The 14,648-nt window shown below is 49.5% G+C and overlaps 1 protein-coding gene across 2 annotated transcripts in view; it reads left to right on the top strand.

Moving 5' to 3' along the window:
* Nucleotides 1-14,648, top strand: part of RANBP9 (RAN binding protein 9) — a 1,122,649-nt gene that overhangs the window by 508,165 nt on the left and 599,836 nt on the right. The gene's annotated exons all lie outside the window — the stretch shown is intronic.

The raw sequence follows: 14,648 nt of genomic DNA, 5'->3' as shown, positions 1-14,648 counted from the left end.
ATCGGCACGAAAAATGTTTTTATTGCCTGCACCCCGATGACTACGTGGACGGGACGCTTGCTCTATTGGCCAGTCATTCTCATCGAAGACTCGGAAGGCTCGCCATAGAAGGTTGGTGGCTTTGCTGCAGAAGGGTGCCAGGGCCTGGGACTCGGCCTCAGTCCAAAGTCACGCCTCTGTTAGGGTTGGCAGACCAACGGAACAAACTCCCTCTAAAGAGAGGTTGAGGTCCCATGCGGACACGTCCCTGGGGAAGAAGCCTAAGATTGGACACTCTCTGCATGATTTCACTACCCACCCCGTGAGTGACAACCATGTCGACGTCTTCGTCCATGACTATAAAGGTCCACTCTTCAGAGAAGAAACGAATGACCACCACGACGACCCTGTCGTCGAGTGAGTCACTCAACGAGCCCCAGACGAACATCATCGATGACATCTACGACAACTACTCCGTTGACGGCCACAGGAGCAAATCGTTGTTGATGCTACTTCCCCCGTCCAAGACCTGGTCTACAACAGTTCTGTCAACAGCCTCCAAGTAGAAATTGACCACCTTGTCGACGACTTCCCCATCTAAGATTGCTTTGTCAATGATCACGACTACATTCTCCAGAACTGCTTTACCTCCAAGGCCAGCTTCAGCATCATTAGTGTCTCTGACCGTGTTGTCCTCTCCATGAGCACCAGTGATTGCTGCATTTCCTAGAAGCTCTAGTGTGGACAGAGATGTCTCCAGCACTCGTCTTTCTGCCTCGACCTACTAAGTCCAAACCCCTCTTTACCTTGGTGACTAGGTGAACAGAGGCTCCACCACCTGCACTACTATTGCAAGAGGATGTCTTTTCAGGAGATGAAGCATCTGGAGGCTTTATTCTCCGAGCAGTAGAAAATTGAGGACCTACCAGATCCTGCGGCAATGAGATCTGTCACTCGACATTTTATCTACTCTGCAGACCCTGGTTACCGAACTGCAGCAGCGGCTGCTTCTTCCAACCCATCAAGGTGTCCAATCTCCTCAACCCATCAGCCTCAATGCTTCCTCACATGCCGCAGTTCCCCTCAGATGAGGACAAAATGGCGCCTGTTCCCGCCACGACCGCGGCAGCCATTTTAGGTGCTACCCCTACAAGTACGCCATCGGCCTCAGGTGTAGGGCTTGGTCCCTTGGGTGAACATAGAGTCCCTTGTGCGCATCCTTATCGGCCAGTTTACGATTGGAATGCCTGGATGCCTCTTCAGCACAATGTTTCATTGCCTGCGGGGTCGGCACCTTTGATTTATGTGGATACGTCGGTGGAGGGGCCTGTGTGGCACCCTTCCCCGTTACATCCCTGGATTTGGCCACCTCGTGAGAGGTCTCCTCAGGTTCTGAGGCAGTCCCCAGAGGAGGCTTTTTTCGGTACATTTCAAACATTAATTTGTACTGACCCCATGAGGGAATATTTCAAAGGGCTTTTCAGGGAGATATGTCCACCTGCGCCTCCGGCTCCACCCGTTCCTCCGGCGGTTCCGCCGGCGCTTCCCTTGCCTACGGTGCCTCCCCTGACTCTTCCGCCTTTGCCTCCATTGTCCCCGGTGGACAAGGCAGCGCCTGACACAGCTCAGCAGGATCCTGACCTGTCGGATGACGCCCAAGGCGATCAGGACAACGAGGACCTTTGGCGCTCTATCAGAGCTTTTCATGACTGGGTACTGGACATGAATTTCTTAGATGTTCCGGTGCCGGAGGCACCCACTCCGCAGGAGGGCGTGCTTTCTGGGGCGCTCACTCTGTCTCCCTTGGAGCGTACCGGCCTGTTCTTGCAGAAGGACATTCTGGCCGAGGTCCGCAGAGTCTGGGAAAAGCCACACTCTGGACTTTTTGTCAATAAGAAAATTGACGCAAGATACAGGCTGCATTCTTCGGAAGAGGTGGCCCTGTCGTCTTGTCTGCTCCCCCTCCTCTACAATGGTGGCTGCGGCCACTTTGCAGTCCAGACCTGCAGCATCCTCTTCCACGACTGCTACTCCGGTTCTGGGAAAGGACGACAAGCTCCTTGACTCCCTCGGGAGGAAAATCTTGGCCAACTTGGCCTTGCAGCTCAGGCAGGCCCACGCTGAATTGATATAGTGGGAGCTAACATGCGGATGTGGAAAGGTCCGTCGGAGTTTAAGGAGTTTGTCCCGGTCAAGAAGCTGGAAGACTTTAAAGGAGGCCTATCCGACGCCAGGGTCTTGGCCCAGGTTCTCCTGGAGGCTGCGGCTCATCACGTAGACCCCTCGGCTCGGGGTCTTATGCTGGGGGTTGATACCTCACGGCAGGCGTAGTTGCATGCAACTAAATTCTCAAAAGAAGTGCAGGACAAGGTGTTGGTCCTTCCGTTCGATGGGAAGGAGCTCTTTCATTGTACAACAAATGTAGAGCTCACCAAGACGAAGGATGGCACTCAGACAGCTAAATCATTGTCTGTCCTTGTTAAGGCTCCTTTCAAAACCCAGAGACCATTGTCGCAAAGTCGACCTTCCTCTGGCTTTAGGGGCTTTCTCGACCACACATCTCGCAAAGTGAATACCCCTGCAGGGAATAACTGCCGTAAGCAACAACGGACGCGGTTTTTCTCCCGCTCCTCAGCCTCCTCCTCAGGTTCAGGTGGCACCGCCACCGATAAACCTACTAAATGAGGATTTTCCGCGCTCGCACGAGACCCCGGTGGGAGGACGCATTGCGTCTCATTGGGAGGCGTGGCAGACCATCACAGAAGACAGATGGGTCTTGTCAGTCGCTCGAGGGGGCCTCCGCTTACCCCTACCCCCCTACCCCACCCCTCAACCCTCCTTTTCAGCGGTCGGGCTCGCCCTCCCTCAAAGCCAAAGTTCAGAAACTTCTGGACCTCAGTGCTGTGGAACCCGTTCCCCTTGGGGAGCGAGGGGAGGGCTTCTACTCCTGGCTGTTTACAGTGCCCAAACCCAACCAGGCTGGCCTGCGCACCATCCTAGACCTTTCCCAATTCAATCTTTTCCTACCCCAAGAGAAATTCAAGATGATCACGCCCAACCAGGTACGCTCCTCCTTGCAGATGGGCAATTGGCTCAGCGTTGTGGATCTTCAGGATGCTTACATGCATATCCTGATTTGGAACCCACACAGGAGATATCTCCGCTTCTCTTTGGGAGAGGAGCACTTCCAGTTTCGAGTGCTTCCTTTTGGCCTCAGCTCGGCGCTGCGTGTCTTTACGAAGATGTCGGTGATTGCGGCTTATCTTAGTCTCCATGGTATTCATGTGTATCCATATTTGGACGACTGGCACTTACGCAGCCCTTGTCCGCTGGCAGCAGCGGGCAACCTCCAGTCTCTCCTTCAGCTCCTGTTCCATCTTGGGCTGTCGGTGAACTTGCGGAAATCTTCCATGACGGTCTAGCAGGACCTGATTTTCCTGGGTTTTCACTGGAACACGATCGACTGCAGAGTGTACCTCACCGGGGACAGAATGGCGGATCTGCTAGCCACGTGTCAGATGTTTGCGCAGTTGGAGAGCATGTCGGCCTGGTGGTTCCAGAGGCTTCTGAGCCTCATGGCCTTGTGCGTGCTGGCTCTTCCTCTTGCACTTCTCAAGATGAGACAGACCCAGATAGCTCTTCGGAGTTCCTGGCGTCAGGCTGTGGACCCGGATTCCAAGCTGATAATGATTCCGGATTCCATGAGAGTGGACCTGGATTGGTCGTCATCTCTCAGCAACCTGTCGGTGGGTGCGGGGTTTCAGGACCCAGCCCGCACGGTGACGATCACAACGGACTCCTCCCTTCTGGGGTGGGGTGCGACGTTAGATCGTCTTCAGGTCTCGGATCTCTGGTCGCCTCAGGACAAGCTCCTGCACATAAATCATTTGGAGCTTCTGGCGATCTTCCTAGCGCTCAGGGCGTTCAGACCGCTCATTGCCAACAAGGTGGTCCGAATTCGCACGGACAATGTGATGTCAATGTATTATATCCACAAGCAAGGGGGAACGAAGTCCCCCCCTACCCCCCTTTGTGGACCTGTCCATCCAGATATGGGAGTGGGCCGTGCTTCATGGTGTCTGGCTGCTTGCAGTGCACATCTCGGGCCAGCTGAATGTCACAGCGGATGCCCTCAGCCGGCGGACAGTGGTCAGCTACGAGTGGGAGTTGAAGGCGGAGGGCCTCTCATGGATTTTCTTGCATTGGGGTACACCGGAGGTGGACCTCGTTGCTACGGCGGTAAACAAGAAGCTTCCTCAGTGTGCCTCCAGAGGGGTGCTGGGAGCCTCCTCTCTGAGGGATGCTCTCGAGATTCCCTGGCACACCATGAGAGCTTACGCCTTCCCGCCTCTGCCTCTAGTCCATGGAGTGGCTGGCCAGGTTTTGGTTCTCAGAACTTCAACACCTGTCAGTGTATGCGCCGATCAGGTTACCAGTGACCCCTGATCTTCTTCATCAAGGGGATCAGCAGATGTGGCACCCCTCCCCACAATCGCTCAGCTTGGCGGCATGGTGCCTGAGTTCAAGTCTTTAGAGGATCTTAACTTGTCTACGGATAACATGCGTATTATCCAGGCAGCCAGGAAACCCTCGACCAGATCCCAGTACAGGAGGAAATGGCTCAGGTTCTGTCATTGGTGTTTGGAAAAGCATTTGGATCCAAGGGTGGCTACGATAGACACGGTGCTGTCCTTCGTGTCCTCCCTAGCAGAGTCGGGTGTTCACGTTCTGTCATGCAGAACTTACCTTTCAGCGGTTTCCGCTTATCTTTCTACAGACCAATGCTCTTATTCTCTGAGTAACCCAGTGGTTAAGAGGCATTTTGCAGGCTTGACACGCTTCTACCCTCCGGTTCGTAGTTCGCACCCGCCCTGGGACCTAAATGTAGTCCTGACAGTGCTGTGCCATAAACCCTTAGAACCCATGGCCACGGTGGACCTCAAGTACCTATCCTGGAAAGTGTCCTTTCTGGTCGCTGTTACGTCAGCAAGGAGAGTGAGTGAGCTCCAGGCCTTGTCAGTGGAGCATCCTTTCTTGGGCTTTCACAAGGACAAGGTAGTCCTACGGACAAACCCGCCTTTCTACCCAAGGTGGTGGTAACTGAATTCCATCTGAATCAGTCGATCTCCCTACCGGTCTTTTTTTTCTAAACCCTGCCTCAGAGGCTGAAAGGGTTCTGCACTGTCTTGATGTCAGAAGGGCTCTTAAGTTCTACCTTGACAGGACTTCCGAGCTTAGGAGTTCTTCTCAACTTTTTGTGACCTTCAGTAACCCTCAGGGTCATCAGGCGTCTAAGGCGACTATTTCTCGGTGGATCGCCGCCTGCAACACGGAGTCTTTCACCGTCCAAGGGCTGAAACCTCCTAAGGGTATTCATGCACACCTGGTGCGGGGCAAGCCGCGGTTGCTTTTCAGAAATATGTCCCCTGGGAGTCCATCACTAGGGCAGCTACTAGGGCCTCCCCATCTGCTTTTTGTAAGCATTATTGTCTTGACATGAGCTCAAGAGCTGATGCTCAGTTTGGTCAGGCTGTGCTGAAGAACCTGTTTCAGTAAGGGTTAGTAGTTCCTGTAAGGAGTGCTTGGGAATCTCCCATAAGTATGGAGGAAAAGGGACGGGACGTAGGAGTATAACCAGGTTACTCACCGTAGTGACCACCTTACTCCTAGTCCATAGTCCCCTTTCCTCCATACGCCTGCCCGCCGTCCCCTCTAATAAGGTTCCTCTGTTATTGCTGATAGGTCTCTGACCTGGCCATAGAAAAGGACTGATGGGCAATGCGCGGGGCAGAAGCGAGGTGGACGGGGGTTATGGCCGCGTGCAGGACCCCGCGCAAGAAAGAGAGGAAGGACACATTTTTGGAAACATTTTGGATGCTTTTTACAAAGTGCTCCGGTCCCGTCCCACAGGACGGAGAGATGTCCCATAAGTATGGAGGGAAGGGGACTATGGACTAGGAGTAAGGGGGGTCACTACAGTGAGTAACCAGGTTATTCACTCAGATGGGGATCGACCAGAGTCTCTCGAGTAAGCACCCATGTGGTGCCGGTTCCCTCTACAGCTGGTCTCCCCTCAACACTTTTACAGTTCTTTGAACTTGGTTCAACTTGCCACGTTGCGACTTTCATTCACAACAGTCCAGCTCTTATTGGCTCTCCCCTTGACTTACCGGCTTTGATGAACCACTTGGCTTTCCTCGTAACTAGAATAAAGGCCAGTACCACGGTAGCAGGAGTCTCCCTCGCTACCGCTTATCAGCATCAGCAGGCTCTGTGTACCGTTGACATTAGCTGCAGCACACTTGGGCTGATTCTTTCCTCGGAGGGTTTGCAGAGTTTTGTCGAAGAGGACAAGGTTTCGTCTCTCCTCGTTAGCCTCTCAATGTTTGCCGCCTTTCTCCTCCTTTTGAACTGCTGGGTCTGGATAGCTGTCTCGACGTGCGGTCTGCCTTGCTCGTACTGTGCTATCCCTGTGGGGAAGGGCAAGGGCCTTCAGGTGTGTTATTTTGGTTCTGGTGGGCTAGCTAGGGAGACTCCTTCAGGTTTCTCACAGTGCCTGAAGGCGAGACACAGTATCCCCCTTTCACTAGCACTGACCTAGCAGTCCCTCCCTTTATGGAATATTGTCACTCCTTTGCAGCTTTTCCCTGTAATCTCACATCAAGTACTGAGATGAGGAAGAGGCAACTAAGAGTAAAGCACGCTTCATATTGCTTACCCCACTATAGTACTGGGACGAAGGGTTCTATGTGATTTTACCAAAATAATTTTAGAGAGGTAGTTACAACAATTGGAATGAAAAAAACATCACATTTTTTATATTTTTTTATTTGGGGGGGTCCCCCCTAAGCCTCTTGTTTCCCTATGCTTTGAACCCCCACTGTTTTAAAACCTCATCTCACCCCCCACTTATATATATTTTTTTAAATCGATGTATTTTCATTAGAATTGTTTTGTTATAAAATATCTCTCTGAAAATGATTTTGGTAAAATCACTGGATACCAAGACGAAGAAGAGGGAGTCTGAACACTACAGAGCTGAAGGTCAGGCATGTTTGTAACGCTCACCTGACTCCCACGGAGGCGCTGGCCTGGTTCGCGCTGCTGTGACCTCTTCTAAGGTGATGCGCAGGGTTCGGAAGACGGACTGGACCGGGCCCCCAAATCTGGCTTGTCTGGCTCGCAGAAGTATCCTTCTTAGGGTCTGGAAGGACGAGCTCTCCAGCCTGCTTCTGATGCAGGGGCGCGTTGGTATCCAGTTACTTCACTGGATTTTCGGATTGGTGAGAACCAAACTTGCTTGGCTTCCAGGTAAGTTTTTTGATAAGAGGTTCCCCTTGTGTCCATGCATTAATGTACTAATGCTAGTGTCTTTTTCCCCATAGGGGCCGGGGTACGGAATGCCGGGGAACAGGCACCGACCCGAGATGAGAGGTGAAATCCTTGTAGAAATCAGGTAAGTCTTTAATGAGCGTTTTTTGGTAATGTCTTTTCATTCGCTCATTAACGCTGATGTCTCTTTTTCCCCTTAGGGCCGGGGTCCGGAAATGCCAGGATGCGGCACGGACCCGAAATGAAGAGGGAATGAATCAACAGGTAAGTCTTAACATGGAGATTTAGCTTTCCTTATTCCCTTCTCTCTCTCACCTTTTGTTCTTGTCTTTTTCTCCCTAGGCGCTGGGGCGTGACAGCGAATCCGGATGATCGCTGCTGAACATGGAGGCGCCCTGTAAAGGTGAGTGGAATGCGGCGCTGCAGCGATCGACGCGATGAGCTTTTAAATAAAAGTCTTCCTTTTCAGGATTGTCGGCGAGATGTCTCCGGGATGCGGATTTAGCAGGTAAGGACTTTTCCTTCTTCTGTTCTCTTCTTCTCTTCCTTTGCAGGTGATCCAGGATGCTGGCAGGCGTGGCAGAAGTCAGGATGCAGGAGCAGACATGGTGAGCGTCCAGCTGCTAGATGCAGAACAACGCGAAGCACGTGTGGCTGTTCGGGTGGGGTTTAAATAGCCTTGAAAGAAGTTCCAGGTATGTATCCTTCCTCCAATCAAGTATGTATCCTTCCCCAACCACGCCCGGATGGTAAATTAGTCCCACAGGTAAAGTAGTTCTTTTCAGGCCTCAAGGAGGCCGGGATCCTGCAGCATGGTCTGCATCAGGTAAGTGCACCCAAGCACTCCCATAATGAGCCTGGCGCCTATGGCGCCAGGACTGATGTCTTTTATGAGCCTGGCGCCATAGGCGCCAGGACACTGTCCAAAGGGCCCCTACATGGGGTTGCTGGGTCCTTCCTTGGGGACTGGATGTCCGCTTTCGGGGACGCAGGGCTTGAACCGGCTCCCCGGGAGCGGGCATCATGACATGTCACAGTAATTGGTCTAATTGGAATCGGGCAAAACCGGCAAGAGAAGCCCACCTGAACACCCTTGATAGGATACAGGTCTATAAAAGGGTGGCGTGGCAGCAGCGGGGAGGAGGAGAGCAGCAGAAGGGAAGAAGTGAGTAGCAGAGAAGCTCAGATGGACCGCTGGGAACCGGAGGAGAATGGAGCGTGTGAACGCTGGTAAGTTGCTGGGTGCTGTGAGGAAGCTTGACGAGGGAGCTGTGTCTCCAGGGAGCGGGTAAGTTCAGAGGCAGGAAGCCACCTGCAATGTCGGCCTTTGCTGTTTGGTTCTGCAAATGCTTGTTCCCCTGGGCGCAGGAGCCGGCCCAGCAGTGCCTGAGGGCCAGGCAGTGAGACCCTGACCTCAGTTCGTGAGAAGCCGTACGAGTGGAGGCTCCGCAGCATCAAGTAACGCGATCAGTGAGTTTGTGTGTAAAGCCCGGTGCACGAGCGAGAAGAAAAGATACATTGTGACAATGTCTCGGGAGGATAGCTCGGGGGCAAAGTGCTCACCGTGGAAGCAAGACGACACGGAGCAACACAGGTTCGATCCCCGAGTCCACGCTTAGAAACCTCCTGGGTATTAAGCGCGTTATAACCTATGATATCATATATCAAAGCGGGCGCGTTTCGCCAATAAACTTGTGAGTGCTTCTGAACTGTATGAACAATCGAATGCTATGCTAACGAGGCAGTACAAAGATACTGTGTATCAGAGTAATCGCGTATAGAAGATTTTTGGCAAGAGAATATCTTGAAGCAGGATATCGGAGGCGTCCGGTGCAGGCAATAGGCACTGTTTCGAAAGTCTCTGGATATCTGAGAATGAATAAAAAGCATTTAAAGCACTGAGTTAAGAGAAAGTGGTTAAAAGCTGTCAGGCGAACAGCAGAAGGGGGAGTAGTTAATTGGGAGCAAAGAAGAACCTAAATGCTGCAAACCCCGGTGAAGGAAGAGACTGACTGAATACAAAGTTAGCAAATTAAAGTACAAAGGGTCAAAAAGTGCCCAGGAGGAAGCTTGGACAAGGTCTCAAGTCAAAACAGAACGCCAAGGGCCCATGGTTGTGCGACCAGTAATGGGTGGCCCATGCGGTCTAGCAACTGCGCCCAGACCAGAGAGCCCTAACAAAGTGTATGGAAGTTGCTGAAGAAAACTTGAACAAGTCTTCATTGAACATTTGCTGCATCTGTGCTTGATGAACCAGTAGTTGAAGTTTGGGGAAGGGAACCCTAAGCTCCTTCTGAACTTTGTATATTGAAAGCAAGTTTGCTTCGGGGTAAGATACTCAATTCATGAAAGAACAGTGAGTGGTGGAGTTGTGGTCGTGCACTAAGAGGTGATCCCTGGAAGGTTTAGAATTAATCTTAACCTGTGGCATTGCTCTGGGCAACCCACCAGACCATCACTCTTCGCCTGCCAAGCTATTACAAAAGGGGAAAGACATATGCAAATCAGGCTTGGTCCCACCCCAAACACAGCAGTCCTGCCCAAACTGCTTGGTTACATCGCTTCTGCACAAGACAACAAGCATCCCCATGTTAGGCAGAAACCTGTGCAGTTCCCTTAGGGACTACAGGTGTTGGCAGTAAACCCAATTGGTAGTAGTCTGTACCACCCAGATTTACCTGGTAGCTGTGGCTGAGCAGCCAGACCTCTCTCAAGAAGAGTTAGACAGTATATAGAGTATACAAAATAGGTACAGAGAGACAGTAGCACAAGCAAACACTGACCAGAGCTTGGGTATAAAAGTATATAATTATTTAAAAACACACTTGTAAAATACACTAACACTAATATGGCCGGCAAGTTCAAACACTGTCACTATTAATATATATACATCCCTGATTACTTATTGAACAAGTCTTAGTTAAAACACCACTTATTTGCAGACATAGGTGAGCGCTTAACCTAAGATGGCACTCCAATAAGTTAGTTAAAAAGGGAGGGAAAAAGGCAGAATTAGGAAAATACACAATATCAACACTTTTAAGAGAACCAGAGCAAGTCAGAAAAGGCAGAGTCTACTGAGGAACAAGAAAGTCATAGGCCAGGCCCGCTCTTGGAGAGAGCAAGGTGGAATGTGTCCAAGATCACACAGTCGAATAGTACTTTAAAAAGTCTTTGCAGATAGTTCAAAAGGGTTGGATCAGTTCAGGAAAAGTTAGTTAGCAGGTCCCAAGTCACCCCAGGATAGAGAGTCAAGGATTTACGGGACACCTTGAACAGTCTGTTGCAAGGGAGACCAGGCGGGACACAGTACCTGAAATGGTGAGAAAGCTCCAGCAGGGGCAGTTGTTCCTGGCAGCGGGTGCAAGTCGGTGCTTTGTCCAGGGGAAGAGAAGATCTCGACGGGGAGGAAAGCTGGAGCTCGTTGCACTGCCAGGGAAGAAACCAGACGCGGAATTTCCTGGATAAAAGGTACTACCCTTTTATTCGCGGTAGTGGTGAAGCGTGGCTATCCGGCCGCCGGGGTGCTTGGCACGGGCGATTCGACCACAAGATGATCCAGGAAGGCGAAAAGAGGGCGAACTGGTTATCCCCACCAGTTCAGAGGAAGAAGACTCTCCGGGATGAAGATCTTCTGTCGTTGGGAAGTGGTGAGACGGTTCAGCAGGGCTCCACCGGTGGTGTCGTCGCTGCAAGTCGGCTCAGCTTCTCCCTCTTCGGATTCTTTGGTCCTGTGGCGACTTCTGCAGTTCCAGTCCCCAAAGCCCTGCTTTTATGCAGAAAAACCCCCATTCATCAGTCCTAGCTGTCACTCAAACATGCTAAGTGGTGAGCATGGCGGCTCACCACTGGGCCAATCACACAAGAGTGCGACTTGAGTTGCCGAGGCAACTCAGTCCAGGGTGCCTAAACCCCCCTCCCACACATCCTGTAGACCCAGACAGAGTGGCACCACTTTTGGAGGCTTCTGTGCAGAAGCCCGCCAAAAAGTGGAACACAAGGCTCGACTTGGGTTGGAGTTACAGAGGCGAACACAAACGCCATTTTAAAACCGAGTCCTGGCCAAAAGACCCAACCGGGGAATAAATATTAAATAAATAACCCTGCAGTATCTTTAACGTTGCACCAAAAAAGTGGTACGTTTAAAATGAATGGGAAAATCCCATAGGAAATATTCCGGTGGAATATTTCGCGTGGTAACCACTGCCACCAGCCAGAAACTCAACGAGGGGGGACTGCAGAGAGCCCCCTCGAAAAACAGACACAGGGGCAATCTAATTACCCCTACCAGTACTTCCACAATATGATGGTTTGTACTGGTTTTGTTCAGAATTTAAGACTAGTAAAGTCCATGGTGACTTTACATGCCCTGGGAGACAGTAGTCAGTCCCAGGGTATGGAGTCTGTTTGGGGGTCACTATGACACCCCTGTGTTACTGCACTGAGGGTGCTGTTTAACACACTTACCAAAAATACATGAAACCCTATGGAGTAAAAGACCCCATAGCCCATAAAACACATTACAAAGTCAAAGGATATCTCAAATCATGTCTAAGAGTGGGAGAAAAAGAGTCTCACTCTTGACAAGAGAAAAAATTAAACCCCAAAAATCCAGCAAAGCTGCTGGGGGACTCACTAGGTTTGGGAAATTAGCCTTAACAGAGAATTCTCCCTAACACCCCAGACATGTTTCAGCCTTGTTGGGCCTCATCAGTGAGGAGTAGCGTGGGTCTCTAAGCCCAGCACGCACAGGACCCACGTCTGGGCATACCCGTCCCCCTCGGGGTGACTAAGCAAAGCAAGTGGTGATGGTATACACCCCTGGGCTCCACCTAAGGTGGTAGGATTGGAAGAGTGTCTGCTAAGAACATTTCTTCGAAGACTCCTACCCTTTTGAAGAGAACTTCATTGAGACCCTTGAGACTAGGGCACGAGCCCCCCGTTTTCTTGTTGCTAGGGAAGAACTTTTTAAGGTGTATTACGTATATACTAAGGTTTTGTATGATGATTCTAATTTCTTTATTTTCAACATATTAGTTCTCTAACTGTTGGCTACCTTGTTTCTTTATGTACTTGCTTGCTGTTCTTCAGTTTTATGAAACAGATCGAGCTGTATTCAAAGCGTGAAGGGCAAGTGCTGTTAGCAGAGCACACTAAAGTGAATGTGCATATAAGAATAGTTTATGTTTGTGTGTTACTTGCCTGTGGATTTTCATTCCTAATAGTTTGTACGAGACCTAAATAACTGTATTTTTTATACATTCTGCCTAACTGAGTTCTGTGTGCTTAACTGAACCATTCACCACTCTCACACTTCCTAAGTACAAGCCTTCCATGCAGAACATAGCTAAAAGAATATCTGCAAAAGCATGTAAAAAAATAAAGCACAGATCTATAGCCCTGTGTTTCACTTGAAAAAAGTGACACAAAGGTTATGTGGCTGCATTTACGTTACTTGTGCCAGACTTCATAGTCCTACCCATTAACCATGTGTGGTTAGCACATGTTAGGGCCAGATTGCGCTGTTGACACCTTTTTTAAGTGGCTACAGTACTGCACTCTGGTCCATCCATAATTTAGCAATGGTCTGCAACTTAAGGCTCTGGTTATGTTTTTGACTACAACTTCCATAAACCGTAGCCAGTGCACTCAACGGTTCCAGTGTCATGGGAGGTGTCCAAAACACGTGGATAGCCCACAGGCTGCAGACCCCTGGTTTAAAGCCTGGGATAAAGCACTCCTTCACACCAAGAGCTACTGCCAGGCTCCCAGTATTGCGCAATGCCATGGTACATATATTAAAATGGTGGCATACACACAGACATAGGAGCAACCTCTTTGCCAGATATATTTCCCAGTTTGGCCAAGAATCACTGAGCATCCTGCTCCCTTTACGCAAGACTAAGTATACATATAAATGCAGCAGATGAGTGGAAAAAATATCCATGCACTATTCAGAGTAGAGTAAAGGAGTTCTTTCACGCAGCATGCTACACCTCTAGCCCCAACTAATAAAGTAGCATATGCCTCTACAAAATGGCTGATGCAGAAGCTGTTTTGCAAATTTTTCTGGCAGTTGCTTGGTTAATCTTTGTGTTTCATATCACCCTTTGTAACTTGGTCAGCTGCTCTAATCTGGGTTGGAGAGAGTTCAATGATGCATCATTTTTGTGGGAACAGAAATTGGTCCGTGTTTAGCCATGTATTACTTATGCCTGCCTGCACAGTCCCACCTGTTAACCATGTGCGGCACCAGACTGTACAAACAGCATGGAAAACAACTATGCACTTAAAAACATCATTCAACAAATCTCCCCCCCACCCCCATGTAGACCGTTATACCAGCAGCATAAAAGTGCAACATCAGTATACCAGACAGCCTCAAAACAACACTTGAGCCTTTTGAAGCAATTATCAGCACCTTCACAAATAATAGAAATTCATGTAAATACAGCATATAGATGGTAAATAATATCAATGCGCTAAGCAATGCACACCAAAGGAGCTTTTACAGACAACATTCTGCTACTCGGAAGCCATTTTGTCAATTTTCAAGAGGGTACATGCTTATTCTTTGTGTGGTACGTCTCTCTTTATTGACTGTTTTATTTTATTTTAGTAAAAAAACATCTTACCGTCTTGTCCACATTGTAGCCAGTTCTACTAGGTGTACAAAAGTGAAAAAATATCAATGGATCAGCCAGCATGGAAAGAAACGTAAGTCCTTTGAAGTAACATTCAGCAAATCTCTCACCAACTCAAACAGCTTAACCAACCTTGTAAAATGGCTACTTCTGTAACAGAGCGTTGAACTGCACTGGTTCTGCATGACCAAACAGCTGACTGACGTAAGAGCCCCACTTATAGATCTTCATTAGGTCTCACTCGCAGCAAGCAAGGTTAGCATCACCCTGACCTAAAAATAGATCCCATAGCAATCCACAAACAATGTAGTTTATGCATGTTTGCAAATACATATAGCAAATCGCACACTTTTTGCTTGAGAATCCAATTCATCTTTTTCTTTACAGGCCCATATCACTATTGCAGTCAAATCCTGTCTGTTTCAGTTATTTAACATCTGGAAAATTCATTGTTTATTTACCTTTTCTGCCACTAAAATTCTCCTATAGTTAGTGGTTCTTTTTCGTTTACATTACTGCTGTTCTCTTTATTTTGGACTCCCTAAATGTGCCCTTTTTCCTCTATGCTCTATCTTGCACACTGCAGTTCATATTGTTTGTCTTCCTGCGTCTGCTCATCTTGCTTCTTACCTGGCTCGTTTACGTTCGCTTCCAATTCAGTGCCATTTTGAATATCAGTTTCTTTGTCTTGTC

The sequence above is a fragment of the Ambystoma mexicanum genome, chromosome 5p, assembly GCF_040938575.1.
Source record: "Ambystoma mexicanum isolate Mex_15411 chromosome 5p, UKY_AmexF1_1, whole genome shotgun sequence".
NCBI classification, from domain to species: Eukaryota; Metazoa; Chordata; class Amphibia; order Caudata; family Ambystomatidae; genus Ambystoma; species Ambystoma mexicanum.
This window is presented reverse-complemented; position numbering and strand designations above follow the sequence as displayed.